This window comes from Podarcis cretensis (assembly GCF_951804945.1).
Source record: "Podarcis cretensis genome assembly, chromosome: 6".
In the NCBI taxonomy this organism is placed as follows: Eukaryota; Metazoa; Chordata; class Lepidosauria; order Squamata; family Lacertidae; genus Podarcis; species Podarcis cretensis.
Window position 1 is genome coordinate 59876034 of NC_137175.1, and position 22500 is coordinate 59898533.

The following is a 22500-nucleotide window of genomic DNA, read 5'->3' on the forward strand; positions in this document are numbered from 1 at the left end:
CTGGTGCCAAAAGGGCATTTCATTCCAATCCTACTTCAAGCTAGGAATTTCTCACAGAACTGCAGCAGAAGCAAAAAGGCTGAAATTCCACCACCTGATGTGATGCTATTAAGTAGCAGCTCCCTAAACTGATGTCATCCTTGTTTGTTTTTTAAAAAACCCAGCATGTTAAAAGCAAAGAGAGTTTGGATTTGATATCCGGCTTTATCACTACCCAAAGGAATCTCAAAGCAGCTAACATTCTCCTTTCCCTTCCTCCCCCACAACAAACACTCTGTGAGGTGAGTGAGGCTGAAAGACTTCAGAGAAGCATGACTAGCCCAAGGTCACCCAGCAGCTGCATGTGGAGGAGCGGAGACGCGAACCCGGTTCCCCAGATTATGAGTCTATCACTCTTAACCACTACACCACACTGGCTCTCATTTAAGACCCATTTAATGTCATGTAGTTTGGCCTAAACTCTCTTAAAGGCATAGGAGCTAACTCCTAGGGGTCAAGATCCCTTTGCTGATGCCCTCATTTTTTGAGGGGTCCAGGCTTCCCAAATTTGATATGTATTGCCATTCAAATAGTGTGTGTGTAACATGTCACGTGATCAATTATGTGGGGTGGGGCTTACCTCCCCTCATATTTTATTCAAGTTGACACTCTTGTTTAAAGGGCAGTTTGAAGCGATGAAGGAAAGAGGGAAGTAGATGGGTGGAGGGATAGTGCTGCATCCCAAAATATCCTTGCCATTATTCTGTACTTCTATGATTGAAAACACCATTAAAATGTTAATAAGAAAAATAGCTCTTTTTAAGAAGATAGGGTGGTCCAGTCTTCAAACTGTGACAGCTTACATTCCATGCAGTCAGTACTTGGAACATACAGCCAAAGTTAGTGGCTCACTAATGGTCACCATAGAAGGGACACTGGTGGTGCTGTGGTGTAAACCACTGAGCCCTGGGCTTGCTGATTGGAAGGTTGACGGTTCAAATCCCCGCGATGGGGTGAGCTCCTGTTTTTTGGTCCCAGCTCCTGCCAACCTAGCAGTTCGAAAGCACGTCAAAAGTGCAAGTAGGTAAATAGGTACCTAGATAACCCTAGGAGTTATCTAAGACCAGCCTATCTTCTTAAAAGGAGCTATTTTTCTTGGTGGGAAGGTAAACGTATCTTCTTAAAAGGAGCTATTTTTCTTGGTGGGAAGGTAAACGGCATTTCTGCGCACTGCTCTGGTTTCGCCAGAAGCGGTTTAGTCATGCTGGCCACATGACCTGGAAAAACTGTCTGCGGACAAACGTCGACTCCCTCGGCCAGTAAAGCGAGATGAGTGCCACAACCCCAGAGTCGTTCATGACTGGATTTAACTGTCACATTTACCTTTTAACGGTCATCATCTTAGATTCAGCTTAATCTGGGCAAATCCTGTGCTGTGCTATGTTATGTGAATGTGCCCCATTAGGTAGTCTTTACTTCCCTCCAGCAGACTATGGCTTATAGGAGCCACCAAGGTTTGCCTCTTTAGAATTCACCATAAAGAATAACTGGTGACACTGATATACTTCATTTGATCATTTCTGCCTTGAAAAAACACCTTTATATATTGTTGGCTAAGATATTTCCCACTTATTTTCTTAAGCATTTGACATAATTTTTTCTTGGCTGAGCACAGCCCTTTGAGGTATGACTGCTCTAGTTGTTGATCTTATCTTATCAAAATATTTATACACAATTCAAACCTTGTCAGCATATGATTTTAATTGCAGATGCAGTTTGATACCTGGTGGTGCCTTCACAACACAAAGCCTCCACTACAGGGGTTGTTGAGAGGCCATCACTCACTAGCTATCCCAATATTGTTTGTTCATTCATTCATTCTCTTACTTAAATTTTTAACTTGCCTATTCTTGAAATCCTCAGGAGGTTAGCATAACAGTGAAACACAGCACTTATTAATACACTCACCCCAGAGCCTTACTAGAATATGTGAGAATGAACAGGTGAGCAGCAAGGAGAAAATTCCATGGGCAGATTTTCATTAAAACGGAAAATTCTGCTGTTGCGTATTGTCCTGGCTAGGGATGGGCAAATTGGCCAATTTTGGTTTTCCAGGTTTCTCATTTGCCCAATCTTAAATTCAGCTCTTCACATTTCTGCATAAATTTGCTATCGTCTATCTATCTATCTATCTATCTATCTATCTATCTATCTATCTATCTATCTGAAATTCGCATGAAAATTCATCAGCATGTTAATGCATTTTTACAAGCAATATTCTCGCAATATAATGCATGTTCATGTTATTTTCAGTAAAATATGCCCCTTTCTATGTATTTTACCCTAGTGCATGCATTTTTACACACATTGCTTGGCTAGAGAACTGCACAGCAAGTGTGAATTTTCAAGGATGTCTGTATTTTGGTTTCGGAATATTGTATTGAAAAGTGCAAATTTGATGGGTTTGCTGTTAAATACAAACTAAATCAAATTAGTCCTCCTGATCTATAAGTCACCTTTGTCATTTTTGAATGTTTCTGATGGTGAGCTCAGCCAGTCTCTCACTTTGCGGGAGATCTGTACGATTTAGTATGTGGATAAATCACAGGTAGGGGTAGCACCCAATGACAATGGTGAGCTAGATGGACCAATGGTTTGGCTTTGCATAAGGTAGCTTGCTGTGTTCCTTGCTGTGTTTATTTCATACACATTTATCTATTTCATAGAATCATAGAATTGTAGAGTTGGAAGGGACCACGAAGGTCATCTAGTCCAAACCCCTGCAATGCAGGAATCATTTATGACTCCCTTCCTGTTAAACACCTCAAAACAATTTGACAACTAAAAACCCCATCAGCAATAAAAAGGACTAAAATAATTGAATGTAACAAAACAATCAGGACAATTTCTTATTTTCAGTTTCTATGAAAACACGATCCTTTGAGATGGTGCCAAGTGTGGTGGACACAGGCCTTGCTTGCCCTCCATGGGAAACTGGTATTTTAGTTCTTCCACAAACCTTTCTGTTATGAGGGTCTAAAGAACGTAGCGGAATGAACTGACTAATACCAGGAGATGTCATTTAATTACAATTTAATAATGCTCCCATATCGTGCCATCTTAATAAGAGGTTTGTAGAGGATTTAACCGTGATGTCACCATGGGGAGAAAGAATGCAGCCCTTTGGCCTTCTGCTTATCCCTTCTTTTGTGTTCCCTGCTTCGCTTTGCCATATGCTGAAAGAAATGTACTCTCCTCTGCCAGCCATGACATCAGACAACTTTTTTCATAATCTCGAGATGATTTCCAACATGCTCAAATAAACCTCTTTAAAGCCATAACCATGTTCCTACGAAAAATTAAAAAAAGAAGAAGCAGGCAGATGTGTTGATCCATTATGTGTGTATGGCTATGTATTTTCCCCAAAGGGCACTAGCACATTCCATTATAGAATAGGGAGCTTGTACAGGATGGCTTAGCATGTTGGAATTGGACTGGGGAGACTTGGGTTCACACCCCTGATCAGCCAAGTGGTGTGACTATGTATTGTTACTGGGCGGCAAGTTCCACTAGCCTTGGCAGTACTTACTCCTGATTGCACAGGATTATTCAGCTTGGCAAACATGTCTAGCTTCTTCAGAAATACAATAAAATCTTCAGACAGCTGAAATGCAACCTGTCATTACTAATTAGAAATGCAGAAAAACACTGCAAGGAACAGCTGCAGTAGGACTAGCTGCCATGTTGTAGGAACCCCACTGAAGGAAAGAAATATCTTAACCAGCCTCTGCTTGATTATGTTCCCCATTTTCTGATGTACTCCGTACTAATCTGTCACAAAAAAAGCAGGCCTCACTCTCAGTGGATACACAGTGAGCTGCATCACCTCCAAATTGCTCCTCCTACACTACTACAACTACTGATTTTATTATTTGTACCCCTCCCATCTGACTGGGTTGCCCCAGCCACTCTGGGCAGCTTCCAACAGATATAAAAACATAAAGAAACACTAAACACTTCCCTATATAGAGCTGCCTTCTAAGGGTAAAGGAGGCCTGCTCTTGCCTTGCACCTGCCATGTTTCTGTAATGGCTTCACTTCACACAAGAAAAAGGTCTGCCTCTTCTGTCTAGGCTTGCCTACTTTTCAACCTTTGCTTCTGTATATCTTTAACAGCAGCCCAATGGGTAAACAATAGCAGAGAATCATATTTGTTTCTGAGCCATTAGAAGCCTCATTCACAGATTTCTGCAGTGCAAGCAGCTTAACAAGGCACAGGAGGAAGTCAGGTCATTCCCACCACCCAACTCTACTTCCACAAACCATAATGGCACCATTTCAATATAAAGATTCAAGCCACAGAGCTGAGTTGGGTCCTTCGCATTTTCATTCTCCGGTTTCTCCCCACTGGTTCTTCTGTCTAGAGCTGCACGCCAGGAAGCCCTGGACAACTGCCCCTTGCCATCCCTAGAAAACTGTCCTGGCCCCATCCACAGCTGTGTCAACATTTTTGTAAGGTCCCCTTGAAGAGAGGGATCTCTAGCAGGCCGTTTCGTGGGAAATGTGCTGCCACTGAGACACACAGGCCGTTCCAAAACTAGCATGGGATGATGGATGCTTCTGAAAGATCCGAAGCTTCAGGCATAGAGGTCTCCCCATGCTATAGAGAGCCTTGTAAATTCTCCTTCTAAAGCTATGCTTGTTCCAAGGGGAAAGAGGAAGCTTCTGACCTCCTCCTCCTTTCCAAGGTAAACTCTTCAAGCTCAGCCCCACAGCATTTTCTCATCTGTCATGTCCTGCATGAAAGAGGTTTATGCAGCCCAGCACCCGTGAGGACAAAAAATTGCTTGTGGTTTTGAAATATCAGGGATACTTTGCATCTTAATTCAAGCCTACCAGATTTGCACATCACAAAGCAACGTGCAAGCCAAACGAGCCTGTGTGCATAAGGGCAAAGTGTGCATAAACACATACATTCATGACAGCAGCATGCAAACATGCATTATATTAATAAAAATTGCTTGCAAAAATGTGAATGCTAAAATGCCAATGAATTTTAGTGAGGACATTTTACCAAAAATGAAAAAGGAAAGAAAAGGAAAGAAAAGAAAAAAGAAAAAGCCCAACAAACTAATGTTGAACTTAGGGTAAACAAAAGAAAAATACAAAGAAAGAAAATGGATGGATTCATCCATCCCTGACTAATATGCGATATGACTGACGGTGCTTACTGGTTGGCACAGGTTTAAAAAGCAGCTGCTTCGAGCTTGCTGATGCCAAAGAGAAGAAATAATCAAAGGTAGGGAAATGTACAACAGTTCTGGCAGAGGCCAAAGGAAGGCTTCACACCATAGGAACAGTTAGTCAAATGCTCTAATAAAAGGAAAGGATGTTTATGGTGAGAAATCAGGAAGCGCTTTCAGGAAATGGGAAGGAAAATTGAGATGAAACAGGGGAAGGGAAAACATAAGACATATACACAGAGAGCTGTTGTTCAGTTACATTTATAAAATTGGACTATCATCAACTTTTTGATCTTGGGCTTCCACCGGTTCCCTTTTGATGCCAACTCAACCCACTCATTCAAACAGAGATGTTCAGCAGGTGTCAGTGGTCCCTTCACTATTGAGTTAGGAGTCTATTTTAAGCACAGGCAACAAACACATTTCTGTCCTGGTGTGAACTTAATGATCACATGAAATTACACTCTTTATGATCTTTATTGATAGAATAAACCCCATGCTGATCACCTGTTGATCACCAAGTCCTTAATACTACCACTACTCCTGAGGTTCATTCGTTAAAATATGTGTGATGAGTTCAGCAGCTCCACTGGTTTTTATGGGAGCTGTGTGTGTTATAAGTGGGTCTAGGATTTCATTTTAAGCCTTCATATCATCAATAGTAGTGAAATGCTTGTCGATGAATGAGGGACGAACAAAGGACTTGTGCATTTCAGGATACCACTGGCAGTGGGTGGGGTGATACAATTTCTGCAGAGCGCACAGGGATTTGCTGTAGTCTCTCATCTCCCCCACAAGATCCCAATCAGGGGGCTCTGCACCATCCAGTGTCAGAGATATTCAGCATGGCTTTTGTTTTGTTTTTTGCTAGAGATGCTGGTGAAGGAAAAGAACTTCAAGATCTCATGAAAGCATGTCTCAAATAAGGGGCATGTTTCACAAGTGCCCAAATTCTTCTCCTGCTTAGATGAAATTCCTGGCTGGGGAATAATGACCAGATTCACCCCCTTCAAGGCACACCCACACAACTGGTCTAATGCAAGCCGGGCAAAAAACAAGGAAAGGGCTTGGGGCTCCTCTCTGCATGCTCTGGTTTCACTCCTGCAGAATTCTGGCCCCTCCAAACTAACAGAGAGTAGCGGTTTAGCTCACAGAAATTACTCTAGCTCACTGCATTTTGGGAGCATAGAGATTTGGGATAGTTTCCAAATTAATAGGTTAAGCTTTGGTAAGCTTGCACACCTCCCCCATTTGCAGTGCTATGTTAAGGGGATGTATGGGAGCCATACATATCTAAAGAGTGGGGGCAGGTTTCTCCCCTTTTTAACGAAGCCTCATATTGCAGTTGTTTATCATGTCCAATAGACGTTAATGGGTACCATCAAGAACCAGTTTCACTATCTTTAGCAGCCAGGGTTCTGCCCTGCTCAGACATAAGACCTGAGGCCTCTTCAAAGGAAAGCAAGGGTAGAAGAACCCTAAAGCAGATCCCACACAGCCAATGAGCCAGAAGAGACTAAAGGAGCCACATACCCCTACCCCAGGATTGGACATCTGGCTGGCGACTGTGATAAAGGAGTGCTGGACAAGATGGGCTCTTTGACCTGACCCAGCAGGGCTTTTCTTATGAGAACCCAAGAATCCAAAACCACATCATTCCCAACAAATTGCCATCCAACCTGTGCTTAAATATCTCCATCGCTTCCCAAGGCGGTCTGTTCCACTGCTGAAGAGCTTCCTGTTGTTAGGAAATTGCTTCCAATGTTGAGCTTCCTTTCAGTTCCCACCCATTAGTCCTGCCATCTGGAGAATCAGAGAGCAAGTCTACTATACCCTCCACGTGGCAGCCCTTCAGGTATCAGAAGACAGCTCTTAGTTGCCAGTTCCTTAGCTGTTGCTCAGCTGAAAAAATGCCCCCTGTTGAATGTCAAGTTTGAATCTCAGATCTAAGGCTCAGCTCTGAGCATGCAACCTGTCAAGCATGTCTACAAGTGATATAGATGCCACCCCGTAACTCTGCCCCAAACAGCCCTTTGCTTTGAGCAATCACTGCAAAGCATAAAAATGGGCTTCAAGGCTTTCTCTCGCTCCTTTAAAAGCAAAACAAAAACAAATTGCTCCCTCCAAATTGGCATAATTTAGAAAAGGTAAATGGTTATTGTCAAAAATAAAAATGCTTCCATAAATCTTCCCACTGGGGATCAAAAGCAGGGAATGTAGGAGCCTGGAAAATGGATGATATGACACTTCACCTACTCTGTTGTATTTATATTATCCTGCCCAACCGACAGATTAAATTTTTTTTTGGAAGGCTTATAATTTAAATGCCAAACTTCGTCATTTGCCCTGATAAAACACACATTTGAAATATCTGTGTTGTGCTTCATTAAACCACCTCTTGAATGTATTGGAACATTTCTTTGTGTGCCTTGGATTCATAGCACTTTTTCTCTTTGCAGTGACAATATTTATTTCTGCTCCATTTTTTTTTAAAAAAATAGCAATGAAAAGCAGAAAAAGCCCAAACTGGAGTTGCAGATCAGTGGTTGTTTAAATGTCCAACTTAGAAAATTTAAGATACATAGTGATAATCTCTCTAAATCTACCTAGAGCATTCTAATTGAAACTGTTGGCTGGTTTTTAATAGACAAAATAATAAGAAGTTACTTAAATTCAAAACATATTTTCCTCAGTGGAAAAAAAAAGCAGTGGGATTTTTTCCCCCTGCTGAAATGTCTGTCCTGTTTTTTATATTTCATTTTTGGATGTTTGTTGGATTGTTTGGCCAGGTATAATGGTCATATTAATCAAATGCGCTGTGATATTTAATACACTTTGGTAAAATACTTCAAGATCAGCAACTGGAAGATGTGGCAGAAGTGTAAAAAAATTGTTTGATTCATAATCTGCTGGTTATATTAATGTTAAAATTTCAGAATGCCAGTTGTCAACAAAAAGGGGGAAATGATGGGGGACTCTCTCTTAAAGCAATCTTCGTTTTATAAAGTGTTCATATCAGATTTATGCTTTCTGGATACTGAGCTGTTGAAATCATCTGAAAACCCTTTGGCCAAAACCACAGAAATCCAACCATTCTGCCATAATAAAGACATTATTATTTCCATAAAATCAATCAATTGGACACAAATGAGCATATTTTCCCCACAGGATCTGAGGAAGTCACAATGTCAAATTATTTGCAATATCTCACATTTTAGAGACAAATATGTTTTGTTTCAACAATGTTCTTTCCCCCACAGAAGAATACCTGTCAGAAAAGAAACAAAACTTTAGATGCCCCAGCTATGAGAAAATCTGCTAGTTGGTATTTACAAGATAGATCTATAGTTCAACATGTGAGATCTTTAAGAGAAACAGACATTATGGGTGATGCCTATCGTCATGCCAACAAATGCAGTGGACCTTTTTCTTCCTTCCTTTTCCTCTCCCCTCCCCTGGAGTCCTCTGCACCCCTCCCAATCTTCTTCCCCCAACAAGCAGAAGTCTTTTGTGCATGTGAGCTGGCATTGCTGGATGTAGCCCTATGCAAGTTTCTCTCTAAGGATACGCAATGTATAATAAGGGATGTAGGGTGCTTTCAGATGGGTGCTTATTGTGGGATGCTCCTCAGGCATGCATATTTTTTGCAGCATCCATGCGGCATCATTGGTATAAAAATTTTAGCTCATATTTTTCCTTTGGTGGGGAAAAATTCATAGATAAAAAAATCTGTTTTTTCTTATCAGGTAGTCTTTGGGAAGTGTAAACCTGAGTTACATTAGTAGCCCCACATTTTTTAAAAAAACTAAAAAATATTAATATGGACACTGTGGGTGATACTCAACTAAGTCATAGCGGAGAACAATCTATCTTAATGGTTGTACTCCAAGTATGGTTGGACAGTGTTCTCAAAGTTACCAACATGAGTCTGACCAAACTGCGGGAGGCAGTGGAAGACAGGAGTGCCTGGCGTGCTCTGGTCCATGGGGTCACGAAGAGTTGGACATGACTAAACAACAACAACTTCTACATGCATGTACCCTACTATGTAGAAACTGGTCCATAGGGACAAATGGGGCACTGCCCCACCAACCTTGGTCTGTTCTCAACCACCTTCTCGTTCTCCTTAGTCTCAGTGCTGCTCTTTTTGAACTCAACAAGGAGGAGGATGGGGACAACACTGGAATAAGTTGGTGCTGCCTGTGATTGGCTCCATTTCCATCTACTATTGGTCTCACCTGCTTTCCGCCCCACTAGTCCCAATGGGTGCCAGCCACTGCTACTTACTGCCAAGATATAGCCCCTCCAACACATTACTCAGCAAAAGCTCATTATTTCACTCCGCCAGCAAATAGGACAGCAGAAAGTAGGTACATGGCTTCATGTCAGGTCAGGTCAACCATGTATTTTTGTAGAAGTTGGGGAGTTCTGCTTCTGACTCACTATCTTGAACAGGCAAGAGAACTGGGTTGAAAATGCTTAATGGACTTAGAGTAATAAATTCACGGGATAGTACAACTATATGGCTAGAAGGGGCTGTGTTCTCCACTCCAATTCCCGAAATGGAAACCACACACCAGATGTAAACCATTCCTGCAGATGGTTGTCCAGCTTCCCCAGAGAATGAGATTCTACAAATTCTCTCAGCAACCCTTTTCATTGCCAGCTGTTCTTAAAGTTAGGAAAGTTTACTAATATTATTCAGCTGAAAATGCACAACTAAATCCCACTGCTACTTATCCACCCAAGTCTTTGGAGAACAAGTTCTTTATTTTTACACCTCCTTTGTGGTACATGTTAAGTACTTAGAAACAGTTATCACTTACAACTCTGTTAAACTCCCCCCCCCAGCAACACTTTCCCATATCTCTTCACTTATTATAAAACATAACAGCAGCATACACTTTCTCACACCCACCCTCTTAAGCAAGACAAAAATTCAGGGCTAGACACAGAGCAGAAGTCATTCCACATTTATCCAAGGGACTAAACCAAATGGTACAACTGATACCCTTATATGCAAGGGGTACTTTTAAACACATTGCCAGTGTGCAGCCTACAATCTGGAGCAAGCCCTTAGCTCAAATGGTGAGGTGATTTAACCCTCTCCCTCCTCCACTATGCTCCCAATCCAAAACCTGCATTTTATATTGGAAAAAACCCTTCCATTCTGTTCAGCAGGAAGGTTCCCCCTCACGCAAATTGCAGGTAGGGGAGTGCCAGTCTGGAGTGAGATTTTAACAGGAGGCCGTTAAAGCCCCTTAACTCTCTATGGCAGGTCACCAATCCCAATCACCAGCCCCTGTCCCCTTTGCTGGCAAGTTGTGCTTAAAACAACAGCTCTGGACTCGAGTGCATATTGTGCTGTCTTGATATTCCCAAGTTTCCTCTAAATTCAAGAAAGGGTTATCCATCCTTGTCCTGACAAAGCAAAATGCAGGGAGAAAACAATTCCAATGCAAACCAGAGTTGAATTCATAATCTTTGAGGGTGTTGGCTCATTTTTTTTCTTTTGAGATCCGTGCTCTTCTTGTTGACAGTTGGTGTACTTCTCATGTATTTCCTGGGGGAGAACATGAATATGTGTTAAGCTGTGGGGGAGAAAGGCGCAATCCCTGCATTCTCCTCTGCCTGTAGATCATTGGAAAATCACTTTTGTTCTTCCAGGGAGCCAAGATCAGAGATCATCATCAGTAAGGAATTTTGTATATAGAGATTCTGCCAGCCTGAAAGTTAAAAGTTTAAGATTTTGAAAGGACATTTTAATGTCATCATTCTTTCAGTTTAGCTAATTTAACATTGGTTCAGTGGGGAATTTTCGCAGGCACATGTTAATATATACAACCTTATAAAAATCTCTAAACTCCAAAAAAATAATCAGGTCACACGAACAATAAAAAGATGAGTAATATATTAAAAGCAGACTCCAAGAATAATGTTCGTTCTTATGTCCCGCAGGCTTAAATGTATTGATTCTTTACAGCTGTAAATGAATAGTTGCTTTGGGATGTTCCCACTGAGGTGTGCTTTTTACTGCCACTTTCGGGGGGGGGGGGGGAGGAATGTGTAAATCAGAAATGCCCAAATTTTGCCACAGAAATCACATTTATTCTTTCTTTCTTTCTTTCTTAAAGGTCTGAGGGATCAGGCTTTTGGAGGGGAGCATCATAAGTTGACATTATAACTCCTATAGAAATTTGGGGCACAAGTGAGACCAGTGGGTGGTTTTCCTTTAACCAATGAATCATATTTCAACCCTGACATATGGTTTTATACAGGGCCTTTTTCCAGCAGGAACTCGTCAGAACTCAGTTCCAGAAAGTATCAGGTGGGTGCCATTACCATTATAAGAGAATAAGGGAGGCATTCATGGTGAGTTCCGGCACCTCTTTTTCTAGAAAAATAGCACTACTTTTATAGACTACTTTAGCAAAACTTACCTCAGTCATATCTGGAGATTTGGGGCCGTGAAATGTAGATTCAAAGAATGAATTATCATGATTAGATAACATAAAACAGTTTGGTTTTCAGTGGAGATTGTTCATTACCTTCACTTGCCACCTATCCATGCACAGCAAGGAGCATAGCTCAATGGTAGAAGCCATGTTCTGCATGCACAAGATTACAGGTGAAATCTCAGGCATCTCCAGGCAAGGATGGGAGACAGCCCAGCCACAGAACCTAGAGAACCACTGCCAATTAGTGTAGACAACACCAAGCTAGAGCGACCTATGGTCTAACTCGCTATAAGGCTGCTTCCTATGTTCCAGGTTGAGGTGCCTCAATAAAGTAGGCCAACTGGTGTGCAGTCTATGGCTACCCACATCCTGGGCACATGGTGCCCCTAATTCGGACCCACTTCCAAGTTTTCTTGCGAACAGTGACATCATTGTGAGATGGCAGGTTCTTGGGGCAATTCCTCATCAAATCAAGGAGCAAGCTGGGCAGCTGGGTGGGGCAGGGGTGTGAATGGCTGCAGTTCTAAGGCACACTCCCTTTGAACTTGCCCTGACTCTCTTTGTGACTTGAAGCACAGCCTCACCATTTGGAACCAGAGACTGCAAGCCTAGCACAAGTTCCAGTGTGCCTGGCTGCAAACAACACAGCATCCATCCGATGAGGCCCTGGGTTGCTTCCTCAGCTCATTGGAGCCTAATTGGCTGCTGGGAATGGTGGGGCTTATAGTCAAAGCCCCCTTCCAACCTCCAGCTGCAAATGGAAATGATGCTCTGCACAGCCAAAGGAAAACTTGGAAGGCCTCATATCAGCTGTGCAGAGCTTCAGGTCCTAGCTTCAAGTCCTAGGATCCCTTGCTGCAAATGATGGGAGCTCCCCACCAGCTGTTCCCCCTTTCCTCACTTCTAACAGAAGGATTTGGGCAGGGGGAAGGAGAGACATTCACATCGAAAAATCTAAATCGGTATGCTTGAGTCTTCCAATTTAACCCTTGAAGAGCTCAAATTATTTCTGAGGGAGGCTGGGATGAACAAAATGTATCCTTGATTAGAGAGGGGGAAGAAGTTTGATTCAGTACCCACTGCAAGGCGAATTGACTGAATTAGCATTTTCCAGAACTATATGCAAACTGAAACACAGCCAACTTTCCAAATTCACACTTCCCCAGAATTTTGCAATGCAGTTCTCCAGGCCAATGATGTGTACAAAAATACATATACTAAGGTAAAGTGTGCATGTAAATGCATTTATGCATTTATTAGTGAAAAGAACACACTAAAATGCATTACAGAATGGAAAACTGCATTGCAAATATGTATGTATCAGGCAAAACCGTATACAAAAATGTGTATATTAGGAGAAAATCACACTGGTGAATTTTCATGAGGGCTTCCCCGCCCCACACAAAAAAATATTCCAATTGATGTGGAAATGTGGAGAACTCAATCTAAGACTGTAAAAAAATGAAAAACCCAAAACTGATATTTTTGCTTATCCCCATCTCTATCCCTGATTTTGAAAACAAGGCCTATCATCTTCTAAAGCTTGCTTTTGGCTGCAATCTTCCAAAATTCTTGTTAAATGAAGACTCTTTCCTGGGATTACAAGATGGAAGGTCCCTGTTTCCCCTGTTACAAAACCAGGAAGTTTTAAGGCAATGCTCAGCAAACATGTCCATGAATTGTAAAATGTAAATCCTATGCCTAATACGCATGCACTCATGTATGCAAAGCTCTGTCACTTAATGTAAATCTGAAATGTAAATCTATTATTGAAAAAGAGTGCTTGATCAAACAATGAAGCATTCCTGTGCCTGCAAAGCTACTGGAAAGAGAGGCCATTCTTCCAAGGCCCCCATCCTATTGCCTTGCAAAGTACCACCTCCATTATGCATCTTGGGCTCTGTATGATCCCAGTCAGCCACTAGGATAATCAAGAGCAGCCCTACTAAAGTTTCATTTGTTTGTGAGATCAGTGAAAGCACTGAGCACAGCCTCTCCCACCCCTTTATGACCCTAGTTTTTTGGGACCCTAGTTGTCTGTGAGACAACAATCCTTAATTGAGACTACAGTATCTCAACTTTTGCTGGATGGATGTTGAGCTTGACTAGATTCAGGGAAACATGGGCAGAACAATGGACACCTCCTTAGTCTACCCAAGAAGAACAGGGCCATACAAACTGTTCTCCTGTAGTGGTTTTTGGTCAAAAGCAAGGAGGGGGAACCTATGGCTTTCTAGTTGTTACTGAACTACAACTCCCATCCTTCCTGAACATTGACCTGTCTGGGGCTGGGAGGATTTGGAGTCTAATAGCATCTGTTGGGCCACATCCTGTTGCTACTTTAGTCATTGTTTCTGAGATATCTCCATAATTGTGAGAATCTTCATCATTTTTTTTTAAATCAAAAAATCCTACTCACTGCCATTGTTTGCCCCACCTGCTTCAGCATTACCGGTATTTATTTTCCTTCTAATGGCTGTGCTATTGTTTTCAATAGTTACATGGGTTATCCCATCCAATGGAGGATCATGTTGTAAACAGGATGACATCACAACCTTAGGTAGCTAACCCATGTGCTGACATCACTGACAACAAACCAAGCCAAATGAGGGGAGTCCTTTTTGAATAGCTGGATACTTTCAAACACTTTGGAAGCAATGACTGAAAATTTGCCCATGCAAGCATGCGTCCTCTCTCTCTGCCTCTGCATGTTGCTGAAAATGTTCAAAAGCAATGTGGGAACACAGTTTACTTAGTCGATAGAATCTGAGGACCTCTGCATAGATATACAAAAAACCTGATTCTTAAACAACTTGATACAAATATTGATTCAATAAGTTAATATTAGGAAGTTTCTCATCAAAATGTAAGCAAAATCTCCATCTCAAGTCAGAGGGTATCCAGGAACAGTTTGATCCTTAACCTACTAAATTCACCAAAGACCCACAGGCTGCTTGCTGACTTTTAGCTTGCAGAAATGATGTTACAAACTGCTTAACAAATACGTTGCTTTGTAGTGAGACAATATTCCTTTCCCTCCCCAGCGAATACCATTCCCAGTGATCTTTCCCATTCCAAGCTACCATCCTGGCTGTTTCCTGTTTCCCCAGATTTACTAAGGTGCCGCCTTCCAGCCTGAAGTTGTAGAAAGCAACCAACTTGATCCACAGTCTCCGACACCTTTCAACTCTGAATGTTCACCAGTCTAGCTTCTACCTGGGTATGTTTGTAATGCAGTAAAACACCGGTCCCTTGTTTGGCAACATTCCAGCCTTTTTCCTATCCTCAACCATTGAAAGAAATATTACACTTTCACTTAACGGATGCCCTACAAGTCACACACAAGTTAAATGGAAATGTAAGGTATATGAACTCCCAGCTGTCTGGACATTTTCTGGGATGAAAGGGTAAAGAAACAAGTCATTTATTAGCAAATGGAATTCTTTCTACTTTTCTTTGAAAAGCAAAACGATGCCTTTTCTGGTAAATTATGTCATTAGAACTGGCATCTCCTCTTACCAGGCAAAGTTCAGTGGTGTCATGAACTTGTTTTCATTGTTTTTCCTTTCAAGTCACCATTCCAGCTGAATCTCTCCAGGATCGTTGTTTGTGTGGTTTCATTTAGGACACCTCTGGAATGATTACGGGAAGGGGGGAGACAAGAGAGAGAATTCAGCCATTGACTTCAACTGTGAGCAGAAGTAAACCCTTTCATGCTGCTTCCAGTGGAGCTATCTTTGAATTTTTAGCAGTGGATGATCTTGCCTAAAAGTGCATGGTCAAAAGTACTAGAGATTTGGTTATTCAGAATTAACATGTGGCACCACAATGTGGAACTTTTCTTAGGAGTGTTATGCCACCAGAAAACAGGCTTCCCACATCTACAAATGGTTTCAACAGTGGATTGTTGTGGGTTTCTATCAAAGCTTGTCTTTTAAAGGGAGGGCGTGGTGGAAAGATCTAATTGTTTGCTGGCTGTTTCATCTGGTTTAATTGTTATAGCTGCTGTGTTTCCTACTCCTTTTAGCTGAGGGATTTGCCAATATATTTTGACAGTGGTACCTCGGTTTAAGATCAGCCCTGTTTACGAACTATTCGGTTTATGAACTCTGCAAAACCGGAAGTAGTGTCCTGGTTAGCGAATTTTACCCTGGTCTATGAATGGAATCCGAATGGTGGAAGGGCACCGCAGCAAGAGGCCTCATTAGGGAAAGCATACCTCGGTTTAAGAATGGCTTTGGTTTAAGAACGAACTTTTGGAATGCATTAAATTCGTAACCGAGGTACCACTGTAATTTTACCTTTGTTTTAAGTGTTTTTATTGTAAATTATGTCTTGTATTTAATTGCTTATGCAAACTGCCTAGAGAACTTGCAGTAAACTAAAGAAACAAAAAATAATAATCCATTTTGCACATAACACTGTGAGATTCTAGCGAGACTCTGGGTTCTTTATATTCCTAAAGTATTGTTTCCAGAAGAAAGGTGGTTGGATAGAACTTGCAGTTTACAAGAGTGAGTGTGCTAGGAAGAATATGCACAAGGGTGGGTAACCTGTGCTTCACCCAAATGTGGATGGACTCTGACTCCCATCAACCTCAGCCAGCACAGCCAGTGGTTGTGGTTCGAGGGCCCGACCCCCGATATGTGAAATAAACACACAAGGACACGCGATATAAGGTTAATGGGCAAGAAAAGGCCACAACTTTATTGATTACAGCAGTGAAAAGGTATTGGCTTAGGCATTGGATGACTATAGGAGGTGGGTTTATTCAACAGTAGGTGGAGCCTGTTGATGCTAATACAACTATAGGCTCACCCCCTGACTCGCTGCGGGATGACGACGACTGAGGAGGAGGCGGAGCTGGCCCCGCAGCATTAAGCTGCTAAACACGCCCCCCGGAGACACCTGGTTGGCTGCCTCCGGTGGGCGTGGGCACCAGCCAGGTGAGGAGGGGCGGGGGCCACGGCCCTTGGCCAGGAGGTGGGGCTCGGGCTCCCGCCCACAACCACTCCCCTCTCTTCCAGGGAGGAGAGTCTTTGGAGATGTGTTATTTATTTATTTCATTTTAAAAAACACACTGCTTGATTGTAAGCAACCTCAAAGCAGTTTACAAAAAGATAAGACAATAAAAGTGAGCAAAATTCACAACCATACTTTAAAACATAAAAGAGTTAAATACAATAATAGATTAAAATTACCTCAACTTTCTAAGCTGGTAATTGAATTCCAGTAACATCTGGAGAGTCACAGGTTCCCCATCAAGTCAAAGAAATGTCACAGTTTGCACAATTTGATTTGTAGCAGTTATTGTTTTCCCTGAAAAACCTAGAATTTAGTTTTGAGTTTCTCAGATTCTCTGGGTTGTATTCAATGCAAGTTCTACTCAAAGTAGTCCTGGTCAAATTAATAGGCATGACTAGCTTGAACCCATTAATTTCAGTGAACCAAGTTTGAGTAGAACCTAGATTCATGCAACCTTTTTTTTTAAAAAAATAATGAACATGGTATGAAAAGTGTTTTTGACAGAAGATTGAATTGCTCTTAAAAAAAAAAGAACTGTTTTTGTTATTAGATCTTTTCTCTTGTGCTCCATGCCCTTTCTCCCTCATCTTTATTTATGAGTGTAACAGAGGTGTCCATGATTTCCCTGATGGTGAAAATCATGGGTCCCAGTGGGCTGCTATTTCTTAACTAAATATACGCTAGTAAATAAATTCATTGCCACAGTTTCATAACTCTCCTTTGGGAGGATTGAAATAAGCTTCGGCAGAAGGAAATCAGGAAAACAAATGAGTTTATTTTGGGAGGTGCTGATTGCAGTTACTAGAATAAAGTGAGAGAAAACAATCATTATTTGCTAATGTAAAACCTGATGATGTATTTCTTAGTAAAGCAAAAGAAGAGCAGATAAGGAATACTATGGAAGGATCAAAACAATTTTGAATGCTTACTTTCATAGTTTGGGAATGATGCAAACATAAACCATATTTGAAATGTGGCCACACAAGAACTCCTTCCAACAATCCATAGCAGGGAATGGTTCAGCTTTTGATGACTCTCCTGATGATTCTTACAGCAAAAATAATGAGACTAGATTATTATTATTATTACAGTCATACCTTGGAAGAAGAATGCCTTGCGAGTTGAACGTTTTGGCTCCCAAATGCCGCAAACCCGAAAGTGAGTGTTGTGGTTTGCAAACGTTCTTTGGAACCCGAATGGCCGACATGGGTTCCACAGCTTCCGATTGGCTGAAGGAGCTGCCTACAGCTAATTGGAAGCCGTGCCTTGGTTTCTGAATGTTTTGGAATTCAAACGGACTTCCAGAACGGATTCTGTTCAACTTCTGAGGTACGACTGTATTATTATTAGGATAATAGACAGAAATGGATGGATATGTATTTAGTTTAACATTGAAGCTGGTCCTCTCTTTTGATAAAGAAAACAATGCAGATGCATAGAGTTCCTAAAGAATTTAAACATTTCTTAGGATCACTACAAATCCATTTTCCCCAATACAATGTTTTTTTTATGCTATGTTTACCAGTATATGCATTTCTATACACAGTTCACTCCAGCATATGCATTTTTGGTACATTATGTGACTGGAGAAATTTTGCATTGCAAAATTTGGGGGCGTGCGAATTCTGATGGATGGCTGTGTTTCGCTTCATGCATTGTTTTAGAAAGTGTAAATTAAATAGGTTCACCTTTAAATCCAAACTGCATCAGATTTGCCTCCCATCCCTACTGTCAAGGACCCAGTGCTTTCATACCTATCACATGGGACTGAAATGGTGTGTAAAAGTATCTCAGAGGCCCTGATAGAGATGGGACTCAGGAAGATCCTTTGTAAGGACCCTTCTTTCCACGTCCCCCCTGCCACTTTCAAAACCACATAATTCACAGCTGTAAAAACCTTGGTCCCAGTGGAAAGTTGGAACCGAAGACCTTTGTGTGGAAGAGCTGATTTTTAATTAGAATTGAAAATAGCATCCAGCTTCCTGCAATACTTCGTGTTTAAAATACAGGGAAATAAAAATAGACATTTGCAGGGCTCAGAATAGGCCTTGTTGCCCCTCAAGTCCATTTCCTTGTCCCGTTGTGATAACCTGTCAGTCTTGGGCCAGCACTTCCTCTCCCTTGCTTATCTATTGGGAGACTGTCTACCTCTGACTGTCTGAGCGACCAGCTTATAGATATATCAGCAGTCCCTAAATAAAAGAACATTGTGTTCTAATTTTTCATTTTCCCAGTTGTTGTTTTTTACAGAGATCATGTTTTCTATCTTATGTTTTATCTCCTATCTCCCAACAATTAGAGAAAGCTGCCTATTGTTAGCAACCTCTGAACGTCTTGCTAAAGCTACCAGCAAGTGCCCTGTTACAACATTTTGCCATCCTCTGAATCTATGCAAACTATTAGCCAAAACTGTATTGGAGTCATCCATCAGCAGTCCTGATAATTCCAAATGCTGTTATAATCTGCGTGTATCTTGTGGAGACAACTATCTTCAAAAGCAACAGGACATCACCTGCAGGTCCTGCAATACAATTTATATCCTGAAATGCAAAAGAAAAAACAACAACACCCCTGGAATGTCATATGCAGTATGTAGGCTAAAACAACAGCCCTACATACAAACACATTTTAGAAGCTACCAAATTGGTGATTTTGACAAGAAAAGTGGAGCAACCTGTTGCTAAGTGTTTAATTCTGAGTACTACAACCTTTCAGAGTTTGCCACAGAGATGCCAACAAATCCAACAATGTGAGCAAAAAGGGAGAACTTCTGGATGTACATGGTGGACACGTTAAGTTTGCATGGCCTCAGAGGATAAAACTGCATAATTTCTATCATAACAAGTGATGAAGATGGAAGCCAAAATGTTTGCCTTAAGAATTTAAAATTTATGTTTTGTTAGTCTCTCTCTCACACATGCACACATAAACATACCACTCAACTTGTTTTCTAGAGTTAGATTCTGCAGTGTTTGTTCAGTTATATTAGAGCATAAAATAGATTGAAAAAGAACACCTCTACTGAGGTGAAACATCTATAGAATTTGGGGGGAAGTTAGAAGAATTTTCATATGCATAGCAGCGTTTTCTGTGTGACAGGACTCACTGGTTGTTTCCCATGGCAGCCATTTTGTGCTGTCACCCAGCAATTTTTTATACTTCTTTTGGCACTGGGAGAAGCACATACCTCTCAGCCACATTCTGGCCAAAAGAAAACGCCAATGCTTTTAACACATGGAACTCCATATATCCCGCTAAAGCCCATAAACAGTCACCAAATTCATCATCTTTGCCCTTCTTTTTTTGAAGCCATTGTCGACAACAGGGGCAATGCTAGATGACACTGCATATGTAGGTCCTGGGACTTTGAAGAAGTGGCATCCAAGATGAGCAAAAACACTTTGCAACAGCCCATTAAAACAGTGGCAAACAATTTCCTTAGTCTAAGAAAGAGAGGAAAATTTGGATGAGGAACCTAGTAGCTACTACCAACATAGCAAACATGTACAAGTCAGTTGCCAGATACCAGGGAAGGAAGTTGGCTTCATCTTTTCCAAGAAGCAAATATTTTAATTGGCTGATACTCTTCAGTTGCAAATAATGTTTCCAGGGCTCTTGGCTGCAGCTGCCAATGAATTCACCAATCATATCACTAAGCATACATGTAAACATCCAAGAAATGAGCAGTGTTGCTGTTGGGTACCCCTAGAACAAATAAAATGAACTTCAGTTCAGCATATTGTCTTAAGACTTGTGAAGTGTATTCCATGGTCTTAGGTCCCCCCCCCCCTCTAGGAAATGAATAAGTAATTAAAATAACCTGAAAAGAACAGAATCCCCATGTCCATTCAGGTCTCTCTCAGGTTGCCAGCAAGGCAGTATTTCTAGCAATAGCTCTATGAAGTGGACAGCTGTGCCCTATAAACCAGTCTGGAAATATTTTTATTGCAGTTCCTTCAGGCTGTAACTACATAATGTCCATTAGACTGTGTTGAGACATTTACTTTTTTAAATTAGATTTTATAGACTTGAAATGGGTGACAAGGTATTTTTTACAGCATCTGCAAGTCTCCTTCTTCTGAAAAGTTCAGAGTGCCTTCCAAGACTCCTTCAACCAATGCAGGGGTTTATTTATGTGCATAATGCCATTTGCACAACATTATGTACTTCCTTAGCTCACAGTTATGGATTGGGATTGGGTGTATTTAAGAGGTCAGCTCCAGCCATTGAGCATCCATATATTGTACTACTTTATATCTGGAGTGGAAAATCTTAGGCTACATTCACACCATACATTTCAAGCATTATAATACCACTGTAAACAGTTGTGGCTTCCTTCAAAGAATTATGGGAGACGCACTTTGTTAAGGGTGCTGAGAACTATTTGAAAACCTGTATTTCCCTCACAGAGTGGTTTAATCATCAAACTTTTGGAATTGTTGCTTAGTGAGGGGACTAGGGGGTCTACTAACAACTCTCAGCACCCTTAACAAACAACAGCTTCCAGAATTCTTTGTTTAAAGTGGCACTATACTGCTTTTAAACGTAGAGTGTGAATGTGGTCTTGGAAACCATGTACAATGGGAAGAGAAAGGCCTTGGTTTGGGCAAAATGCCCTTAGCGCCACACTAGACAATACAATAATTGGTGTAAGGTTGCATTTTATTTAAATATAATAATGAAGAACTTGCATCAATCTCACATAACAAGTCCGAGCAGCTGTAGCCTGCATAGATGGATAAACATCTTCTGCCTGCTGCTAGGGGCCAAATTACTCCAGATCAATTGCATCAGCCAAGCTGGCATGATGGGAGACAAATTTCCTGTAGAGGGAAGCCAAGGGTGTATGACTTGACCAGTGCCAGCCACCCCAACTGATCGTCATTCAGTCACCCACAGGAGGTGGTTAAAGTAGTGCTCTCCACCCAGCATGCCTCAAGGTGCTGACCAGCTGTAAGGCACTTACTTGCCCACAATAAATGCCAAAAGAACCAAGCAACCAAATCAAACCCAAACCCACTATAAGACAATTAAGAGCAATGTGAAGAAGGTGAAAAAGTGCACCCAGAGACCAATCAGTGTTCACCCCCCAAAATCCCTCCTTAGCCCCAAGCACCAACTGGCAGAGGCTGGGATGCTGAAAAGAGGAAGGGTTCGGGGAGGCATGCTTTATAGACAACCTGCTCCCCTGAGCTTATTGGCCAGTTCAGGCCATGTGGAGGAGACTCTCACCCAGGTGAAGGGTCCAGGTTTACATAGGTGCAGGGGAAGGAGTACAAGGAGGAAGTGAGTAAAATGAACCAAGAGAGGATCCCAGAGTCCAGAGCTCATGCTGTCATGATATGGTATGCTGAACATGAACTGAATAACAACCTGAAGTTTCATGGCTTGTTTCCAGAGTTATGATGGAAGGAAACCAGCCTTATTTACCATGACCCATGTGACCTTCGTTCCACACCCACTACCTGATAAGAAATCCTGGCTTTAGCTTTGGATTTTTCAGCCACGATGGCAGTTATCCCACTGCACTTAAAATAAAGTCTTGTTTTGCAGGAAGGAGGAAGCGATTGATCTCTTAATGCCGGAAGTAGTTGCCACATTTAGATGCACTTGGAATACAAATGTTCCTTTAGAAAGCTGAAAGGCCTGGGCAAGCAAAATATGGCATGTGATCCTTCCAACCTCCATGAATGGGAACCCAGGAATGGATGATCATACAGTCAAGGATTTCTTAATGGGTCCCCGTTAGGTTATCTAAACAGGTTGCATAAATCATTGTCAGCATTTCCTATGCT

The 22500-nt window shown here is 41.6% G+C and overlaps 1 protein-coding gene across 2 annotated transcripts in view; it reads left to right on the top strand.

The window, feature by feature from the left end:
- The window catches only part of LOC307219155 (uncharacterized protein), a 144199-nt gene that overhangs the window by 105416 nt on the left and 16283 nt on the right, over positions 1-22500 (top strand). Inside the window, exons 2-3 of one of the 2 annotated variants that reach the window (XM_079982164.1) lie at positions 11501-11550; positions 14725-14900. The gene's annotated coding sequence lies outside the window, so the exon portion shown is untranslated. The remainder of the gene's footprint in view (positions 1-11500; positions 11551-14724; positions 14901-22500) is intronic. The other variant, XM_079982163.1, reaches the window with a different exon arrangement.